Source organism: Rhinopithecus roxellana, chromosome 3, assembly GCF_007565055.1.
Source record: "Rhinopithecus roxellana isolate Shanxi Qingling chromosome 3, ASM756505v1, whole genome shotgun sequence".
NCBI classification, from domain to species: Eukaryota; Metazoa; Chordata; class Mammalia; order Primates; family Cercopithecidae; genus Rhinopithecus; species Rhinopithecus roxellana.
In genome coordinates, this window is record NC_044551.1 from 79,401,853 (window position 1) to 79,412,319 (window position 10,467).

Here is a 10,467-nt window from a genome sequence, read left to right on the forward strand (position 1 = left end):
CAAAGTCCTTGGCCACATTGCAGAACTTTGGGGGATGTTTCCTCCAGCCGACTACTGTCACCTTCACTGTTCCAGTTTTTCAGTCCTAAGTCAAGCCAAAAAAAAAAAAACAAAAGAAAACAAACAAAAAAAACAAATAAAGCCATGCCAATCTCATCTTGTTTTCTGCGCAATTTATGTTTTTTCAAGAAAGGGTGTAATGCAACTAAGTTATAATCAACCTAGAAGCATTTGCGATGGATGAGGAAGGGGTTGGGCTTGTCGCATTCCTTGCTGATCCACATCTGCTGGAAGCTGGAAAGTGAGGCCAGGATGGAGTTGCTGATCAACATGGAGTACTAACTCTCCAGAGGAGCAATGACGCCAGGGTGATGATCTCCTTCTGCACCCCCTCCTGCCACACCAAGGTACATGGTGGTGCCACCAGATAGCCCTGTGTTGGCATGCAGGTCTTTGCGGATGTCCATGTCACACTTCATGATGGAGTTGACAGTAGGATGCCACAGGATTCCATGCCCAGGAAAGAAGGGTGGAAGAGCGCCTGGGGGGTATGGAATCCTTTGTTGCTGATGGTGATGACCTGGCCATTGGAAGGTCAGGCAGCTCGTAGCTCTTTTCCAGGGAGGAGCTTGAGGCCACCGTGGCCATCTCCTGCTCGAAGTCCAGGGTGATGTAGTACAACTTCTCCTTGATGTCATGCATGATTTCCTGCTCGGCCGTAGTGGTGAAGCTGTAGCCCCTGCTCGGTGAGGATCTTCATGAGGTAGTCAGTCAGGTCCAGGCCAGCCAGGTCCAGATGCAGGATGGCATGGGGGAGGTCATACCACTTGTAGATGGGCAGTGTGAGTGATCCCATCACCAGAGTCCATCACAATGCCAGTGGTAAGGTCAGAGGCATACAGGGACAGCACCACAGGCTGGATGGCCACGTATATGGCTGGGGTGTTGCTGAAGGTCTCGAACAAGATCTGGGTCATCTTCTCATGATTGGCCTTGGGGTCAGTGGGGCCTAGGTCAGCAGCATGGGGTGGTCCTCGGGAGCCACAGGCAGCTTGTTGTAGAAGGTGTGGTGCCGGATCTTCTCCATGTCATCCCAGTTGATGCTGTGCTGCACCGAGTACTTCAGGGTCAGGATGCCTCTCTTGCTCTGGGCCTCATGGCCCACACAGGAGTCCTTCTGACCCATGCCCACCATCATATCATGCCTTGGGGTCTGGGGCTGCCCCATGATAGAGGGGAAGATGGCCCGGGACCATCGTTGCCTGCAAAGCCAGCCTTGCACATGCCAGAGCCGTTGTTGATGAGGAGCGGGGCGATATCATCATCCATGGTGAGTTAGCTGTGGGTGTGGATGCCTGGCAGAGCTGCGAGGAGGTGGCTCTGTGCTGGCAGGGTGGACGTGGTCTCGGCAGTCCATTAAACCTATTTTTCTTCCCAGTCTCAGGTATGTCTTTATCAGCAGCATCAAAATGGACTAATACACTTAGCTGAGCATGTCTAGAAAATTTTCTGATTACAGTTTTGACTAGAATATCATCTTTCTTCTCTACCAATCAGAGTGTTATGCCTGTCCCATTCCTAATGTGTTACTTTTCCATTGTTAATCCACTTAAAATAACTTTATGGTCTTGTTGAGATAGAACCTTTTTTAAAACAAAAAACGAATATTCTACGTAAATACCTATTCTTAGCTCAATTTTGCAGGAAATAAACATTTCAAGAATAGAATTAAAAAATGTATACAATGGCAGATGTTCTATAAATCATATTTCTCTAATTTAAGAGATTTAGCAAACATACTAAATCTAATTCTCTTTTGGAAACAAAATTTGTATTTCCAGATAATCTGGAAAAGCTAATTAATCAATAAGTTCCTTGGGGTTTTACTCTGTGTTTTGACAACACCAATATATTCATCATGGTGTGGGGCATGAGGAAATAGCACAATTAATACTCATAAACATGAATGTGAAAATGTATAGTTTTGTGCTGAGAAGTGTCATTTCTAATTGCAAATATGGCAGCTTTATTGACATCATCATTAACAGGATTTTTAAGCAATCTATCAGTAGTTCCAGAGATGAGATTCACTTCTACTTCTAGAACAAATGTATAAGTATGCTTTTATTAGTTACTGTTTTCATTTCAAATTTTCTATTCTATATATTTGAAATAGTCTTTAAAGTTTTCACAAACAAGCAAGAATTAGAAAAGTACCTCATCGTGCCTATTTATTGTTTAAATCTTTTACTCTTTTGTATTTTCGAATTGGACCAACAACTCTAATTATACTGAGTACTCATTCTAGTTTTTTCTAAGCTTATCTATCAATCTGAAATTCTCTTTTTGACACTTGAAATTTTATTATGACTTTTATATTTTAAAGGAAGATAATTATGTCTGCATATATTTAAAACTGAGTCCTTAGATTACTGTTTCTGAAATGTGGCTGCTATCCTTTAAACTCTCTTAGTATGTTATAAGCACATGGCATTAAGAGACTTTCTCTAAAGGAGTAATGAAAACTAACTTTTTAAAAGATAATATACAATTTTCTCCAACAAATATTTTGCTTTTTAAGGTATTGCTTGTACTTAGTAAAATAATACTTTTTCTCCTGTCATTCTGTGGTGATAAGCGATTGCCAAGAGATTTCTGATATTTGGGTGAGAGTATAGATGGCCTTCTGAAAGGACCTGGAGGAGTGGGCAGAGCTGTCAATCTGAGCAAGAAGGGCTTGAAAACTTCTTCTCTGAAAATGCACCGAAGCCTAGAAGTTCTTCACTGTTTAGAAACAAAGCTTAGTAGAAGGTGTACTGGAAGCATGAACTTGGGATTAGAGAGAAGCAGAGTAACACACCGGTAGTTTGAAAAGTCTATGGGAGCCTGATATTGTGGATAAAGGCATCAGGCAAAAAGTCTATATAGGAGATAGACCCAGACTCTAACTTAGAGTAGAGGTTAGGACCCAATACAAGATAATAGGACTTCTATACAGAATAAGCTATGTCAAGATCTCAGTGTAGACCCCAGCAACTAGTGCTACTGCATATCCTGAGCATCTATATAAGGCTAACCTGATATAGTTTAGGACTATCTCAGATCATCACTGTTGCTAATGCTTTCACTCCCCACTCTCATCCTTAATATTTCACTTAGAACCTTATCTTTTCAGGTAGGCTTCCCCTAATCATTCAATTTAAAGTAGATCCCTTATAATCTCTCTCATAGGAATTTTTTATCTTTCATTATACTAATTTTGTAATATTATTAAAATTATTTTTTTCATATTAGGCTCCACCACAACAGGCATGATATCTTTTTATTCACTATAGTGTGCTCTATGCCTAGCATAGTACCTGGCACACAAACAGCTCAGTAAGCACTGTATTTGCTAAATAAACAAATGTTAAATAGGCAAATATGCTATCTTAATAACTGGCTAGTGACTCAAGTAAACTGAATGGGGGTGGAATACACTGGACCAGGGGAAGAGCTAGGATTTCCAGGATCCCACTGATTGTCAGAAAGGACAGAGGAGGGAACTTCAAAATCAAGGTAGAAAACTTAGTTGGCTAGTTGACTCTTGAGGAACTATTGTCTTTTCCTTCAATAACTCAAGAAATAAAGCAGGAGCTAAGGGTGGCAAAGAGCTTGTGTAATAAACATACAGCACAGCCCAGGCCAGAGGAGGATTCCTTGGACTGAAACAAAAAAGCAAGACTAAGGGGAAAGACTAGAACTCTTTGAGTTGGGTCAGTGCCTTGAACTGGAGCCATTTTCAGTCTTGATTGGGTTAACAATTGAGCAGCAACATCTATAAAGGAAGTAAGTAAATGGTCAAGAAGATTGTAAAAAAAACTTCAAGAGTCCACCATGCTTCATTCTCATTTATGTGGAATACAGGGACCATTATCACTAGGATTTTAAAGACTGGTTATAACACTTACTTTACTTATTGCTTATTTTTATTTTCTACTTTTTTTTTTTTTTTTGCCTTTGGAACTTTAAGAAAGATCTTTAAAAGTATAAATCAACAGTTGTATGTGGCGACTCACGCCTGTAATCCCAGTACTTTGGAAGGCCCAGGCAGGCAGATCACGAGGTCAGGAGATCCAGACCATCTTGGCTAACACTGTGAAAACACGTCTCTACTAAAAGTACAAAAAAATTAGCTGAGCGTGGTTGGGGGCACCTGTAATTCCAGCCACTTGGGAGGTTGAAGCAGGAGAATGGCATAAACCCAGGAGGCGGAGCTTGCATTGAGCCGAGATCTTGTCATTGCACTCCAGCCTGGGTGACAGAGCCAGACTCTGTCTCAAAAAAAAAAAAAAAAAAAAAAAAAGAAAAAAAAATGTATAAAGTAACTTGTGGCTTGCTTTAGACAAAGAATGCCGGAAGGAGATTGGTAAATAATATCTTTTCACTCAAAGGTGGATCTTGGTAATGCTGTGGATAGGGAAACCATTAATGGAAGATGAGTGGTATTAGTGTTAACCTGGCCTCATTGGTAGGCTATGCATTAATTTAAAAAACTGATGCCCAGGAACTAATATCTTCAACCCAACCCTGAGATTTAAACTTGTAAGAGAGCCATTCACTGAAATAAATTATTTCCTTAAAAATAATTCCAGCTGATTGGAATGCAGGATGGAAAAGATATGTATATCAACAATAATATTCTGTGAAGCTATAGCATTTTCATTTGATTGTACATTTGATATATTTTCATTCACTGTAAGTTTATGTCACACAGAATTTAGTGTTGAGATAATAAAAAACAGTTTACTGATAGCTATATTAAACTCAGTAATCTTACTTCTCTTGCCTAAATGATTTATTTCTGAATCATTTTTGATAGCTTAAAAGAATCTTGTGTTTCATGACATATTTTTAGAGTTTGTGGAATGAAAGTTTTATATTTTTCACAATGCTATTTGGCTTTTTTATATATTGAACTTACCTTCTTTTCAGATTCACACAGAGCATAATCCTATCTCAAGGAAATTGCAGAATACCATTGCCTTAGGTAGCTTTTTGTCTTAGTCATCCATTTGAGCTGAACAGCCAAGTGGTCCCTATTTATACTCTGGTTGCTCAACTATCATCCCATTGTCTCCTTTGCTGGAAGACGTGGAAGTTATATTTATGACACTGCAGTGACTAAGTTCTACTAGTTTTCTTCCTGCTCACTTGCTCCTCAACTGTTTTTAAATTTATGTTTTTAATTGACAGATAAAATTGTATTTATTATGTACAACATGATGTTTTGAAATGTGTATATGTGTGTAGTGGAACAGTTAAATCTAGCTAATTAACAAATACATTACCTCACAGAGTTTTCATTTCTGTGGTGAGAGCACTTAATATCCACTCGCTTTGCACTTTTGAAGAATACAAAATATCATCATATATTAATGATATATATGACTGTAGTCACCATGCTCTAAAATAGATCTCTTGAGCTTATTTCTTCTATCTAACTGGGTATATATCCAAAGGGAATAAAATCAGTATGTCAAAGAGATGTCTGCACTCCAATGTTTACTATGGTAGTACCCATAATAGCCAAGATATTGAATCAACGTAATTGTTCAACAATGTATGAATGAATAAAGAAAGCGTGGTGTGTGTGTGTGTGTGTGTGTGTGTGTGTGTGTGTGTGTGTGTGTGTATATACACACAATGGAATATATTGTGTATATATATTATATATATATATATATATACACACACACACACAATGGAATACTATTCAGTCAAAAAAAAGAAGAAAATTCTGCTACTTGTGACAACATGGATGAACTTGGAGGACATATATTAAGTGAAATAAGCCAGTCACAGAAAGACAAATGCCACATGATTTCACCTACACATGGATTCTAAAAATGTTTAACTCGTATATGTAGAGAATAGGATGGTTATTACCAGAGGCTGATATGGTTAGCAGAGAAGGAGAAAGTGGGATATATTGGTCCCCAACTCTTTTTTTTATTCTTTTTGACCTTCTCAGTAACAGCCAGGAGTGGTAATAATAAAATATTATATGGGTGACCTGTATGATCTGGGAAGAAAGGCTCCTAGTACACTGATGCCACACTGAAAAAGACAATGTGAGATGCAGCAAGTAATCCCATTTAGCCTCATGGCTTCCAGCGGTTCAGGATATCTGGTGAATTGTTATACTATCTTCTAGACTCAGTATTTAGAGTCAGCCTGTGTCATGTTTCTGAGTCATCAAGGATAATTGCTTTTTTGAATGTGCAATTCCCCACTGTCTGACACATGAAGACGGTAACCTACTGTTTTAAACTTTCAAATAATGTTTTGAAATTATTTGCTAATAAGCTATTTTTGAATACTGAACATTATAGATTACGTTATTTCAAAAGGAATAAGTAATATTTTCTCTTTTTTTGTGTGAATCGCCTCTACTTAAGAAAAACTTATAATCCTAGAAAATTAAAATTCAAAGTGCCAGACTGATCTTTAAAAGGATTCAGAGCAGAAGGAAATGACTGTAGGTGAGATTTCCAGAACTGAATTATTAACCAAATGGGCTCCACATCATTACTGCTTGCTGAGTAATGGGCATACTTTTGGCCATGCTGTAATGAAAATGCTGGGGAAGTAGTAACACAGGCAAGGCAAATGCTTTTCATTTTATGAATACTAGGAATTACATTAGGGTAACATGGCTCATGTGTTATTTCGGCAAATAACACATTTGAAGAAAATATCTTCTAAAATTCCACAATTCTCATAATTTTATAATATAAAACATTAGAATATTAGAATGTTTGAGCTAAAAAGAAACTAGTAATCATCTAGTATAACTCCTACATTTTTAAGTAAAAAGTATCCATTCAGGTTGCATGACTGGCTTCAAGTTCCTTAACCAGTTTGGAACAGAGTGAGGTCTTGAACCAAAGCCTTCTAACATCCAGTCAAATGTTCTTTTGTGTTTAAATTAGTAATTTTTTCAGCCCCAAAACTTCTTGAACTGAGAAGCAACTTTAAGAAAGTCTCAGGATACAAAATCTATGTGCAAAAGTCACAGACATTCCTTTACACCAACAATAGGCAGGCAGAGAGTCAAATCATGAATGAACTCCCATTTACAATCGCTACAAAGAGAATAAAATACCAAAGTATACAGTTAACAAGGGATATGAGGAACTTCTTCAAGGAGAACTACCAACTATGCTCAAGGAAATAAGAAGGACCCAAACAAATGGAAAATCATTCCATCCTCATGAATAGGAAGAATCAATATCGTGAAAATGGCCATTCTGCCCAAAGTAATTTATAGATTCAATGTTACTCCCATCAAACTGCCATTGACATTCTTCACAGAATTAGAAAAAATGATTTTAAATTTCATATGGAATCAAACAAGATCCCACATAGCCAAGACAATCCTAAGCAAAAAGAATAAAAGAATAAAGCTAGAGGCATGATGCTACCTGACTTCAAGCTATAATACAAGGCTACAGTAACCAAAACAGCATGGTACTGGTACCAAAACAGATATATAGACCAATGGAACAGAACAGAGACCTCAGAAAGAACACCACACATCTACAACCATCTGATCTTTGACGAACCTGATGAAAACAAACAATGGGGAAAGGATCTCCTATTTGTAAATGGTGCTGGGAAAACTGGCTAGCCATATGAAGAAAACTAAAACTGGACCCCTTCCTTATACTTTATATAAAAATTAACTCAAGATGGATTAAAGACTTAAATGTAAAACTCCAAACCATAAAAACCTTAGAAGAAAACCTAGGTAATACCATTCAAGTCATAGGCATGGGTAAAGATTTTGTGACTAAAACACCAAAAGCAATTGCAACAAAAGCCAAAATTGACAAATAGGATCTAATTAAAGAGCTTCTGCATAGCAAAAGCAACTATTGTCAGAGTGAACAGGCAACCTACAGAATGGGAGAAAATTTTTGCTCTTTACCCATCTGACAAAGGACTAATTTCCAGAATTTACAAGGAATTTAAAAATATTTACAGGAAAAAGACAAACAACCCCACTATAAAGTTGGTGAAGGATATGAACAGACGCTTCTCAAAAGAAGACATTTATGTGGTCAACAAACACATAAAAAACAGCTCAACATCGCTGATTATCAGAGAAATGCAAATCAAAACTACAGTGAGATACCATCTCATGTCAATCAGACTGGTGATTATTAACAAGTCAGGAAACAATAGATGTTGGAGATGCTGTGGAACACTTTTACACTATTGATGGGACTGTAAATTAGTTCAACCATTGTGGAAGACAGTACGGCAATTCCTCAAGGATCTAGAACCAGAAGTGCCATTTGACCCAGCAATCCCATTACTGGCTTTATACCCAAAAGAATATAAATCATTCTACTATAAAGGCACATGCACACATATGTTTACTGCAGCACTATTTACAATAGCAAAGACATGGAACCAACCAATATGCCCATCAATGATAGACTGTATAAAGAAAATGTGGTACATACGCACCATGGAGTACTATGCAGCCATGAAATGGAATGAGATCATGTCCTTTGCAGGGACATGGATGAAGCTGGAAGCCATTATCTTCAACAAAATAACACGGGAACAGAAAACCAAACACCATCTGTCCTCTTGAATAAGTGGGAGTTGAACATTGAGAACACATGGACACAGAGAGGGAAACAACACACACCAGGGCCTGTTGGTGGTAGGGGTTGACGGGAGGAAACATAGAGGATAATTCAATAAGTGCAGCCAACCACCATGGCACACGTATATCTATGTAACAAACCTGCACATTCTGCACATGTATCTCATTTTTATTTTCTTTTTTTTTTTTTTTTTTTAGAAGAAATAAAGAGGGAAAAGAAAAAGATTTTTTTTCCAGCTTTTCCTCTGGCAGGAAGAAGATAGTTACCCTGCAAAGTACTCCTGATTTATCACCATGTTTTCTGTACCATATCTGCAATGTAAAGTTTGGAAGGTATGGGGCAGGGGTTGGAAGCTGTGAGCATTAGTATAATGAAGAAATGCCAGAAATGAAAGGGGCTAATGGCGAGAGCCACTCTGATGCTTGGGATAAGAGCATAGGCTTTTGGAGAGAGAATGTGTCTATGTTTAGTGACACAGGTTAATCTAATACTTTCTCAATTATCACAAGGAATTATCTGAGATAACTGCCCGACTGAAAAGGGAGTGTTTATGGCTCATAGGCACTTCTCTGAGTAAAATAAGGTTTATTAGGCAAGACTATGTGTGTAGCTTCTACATATGTAATTGCCTTATGGATTCATCTAAATAATCATACATGTCTTTGTTTTTCTGTTGGTACTTTGTTGGTAAAGTATCTTCAGGGGTGTTGAGTATAAAAGTAAAAATGGCATAACTAAGTACTAGCACTATCTGTACCTTATTGTACTTCTAATTTTCTTTTGCCCAATGATATTTTCCCTATACAGTATGCAGTATGTTCTTTGTCTTATCTCTCTCCTTTCAAAGTTTCCATCAGAATACTGGCTGATCTCTTCAAATTCTTAGCTCAGATGCAGTAGAGTATGCAGTACATGAGAAGCTGATAGCCCAAAATGATTGGTTTGAGCAATATATACAAAATACATCCTCTCATGCCCCTAGATGCCTTCTGTATTATAGGGGGAAAAAAGGATATAAGCAATATAAACTGTAATCTTGAGGTCAGAAATTGGTTTCTAAAAGAGACAAATCCTTTTGGACCCTGAAGTGACAGTTTGCACAAAATTTCATTTGCAGAAAATACAGTTGATCCAAGGCTGGCAGTAAATAAGAGAAACAATGCATCTAGCATTTAAAAAATATGATTTATTTGGGCTATAATCTAATATGTATTTAGATCAACTATAAGAAAGATTTCCTGCATAAAGACATCCCTTAGGATCACAGGATATGAAAAAGCATGCAATGAAGTTTACCCAGTTGAAATGTCTGAGTTGGTTAAATGATTTAATGTAAAGAATTACGAGGAAATGTGTGATAATATTGTGAATTTAAACAGCTAACTTATATGGTCCGTCTTTCTTCTCTCCTTCCTTCCTTCCTTCCTCCCTCCCTCCCTCCCTCCCTCCCTCTCTCTTCTTCTTCTTTCTTCTTCTTCCTTCTTGTTCCTTCTTCTTCCTCTTCTTCTTTCTTCTTCTTCTCCTTCTCCTCCTCCTCCTCCTCTTGTTCTTCCTCTTCTTCTTCTCCTCTTCCTTCTTCTTTTTCCTCCCTCCCTACCTCCTTCCCTCCCTGCCTCTCTCTCTTTCTTCTCTCTGTCTCTCTCGTTCTTCTTTTTTTTTTTTTCTCAGTTTCTTCAAACTGGAATCTCTGACCTCAATTGCTTGTCTCTATCTTAGAGTCCCATGTTTGGAAGGCAGTACTAGATTGTGATAACAAATTCCTGCCCCATGCTCATTTTTTAAATGTTTCTGTTTTTTATTCCCA

The 10,467-nt window shown here is 37.8% G+C and overlaps 1 pseudogene; it reads right to left on the minus strand.

The window, feature by feature from the left end:
- Positions 1-221: 221 nt before the first annotated feature.
- Positions 222-1,329, minus strand: LOC104662277 (annotated as a pseudogene).
- Between the last annotated feature and the right edge of the window lie 9,138 nt (positions 1,330-10,467).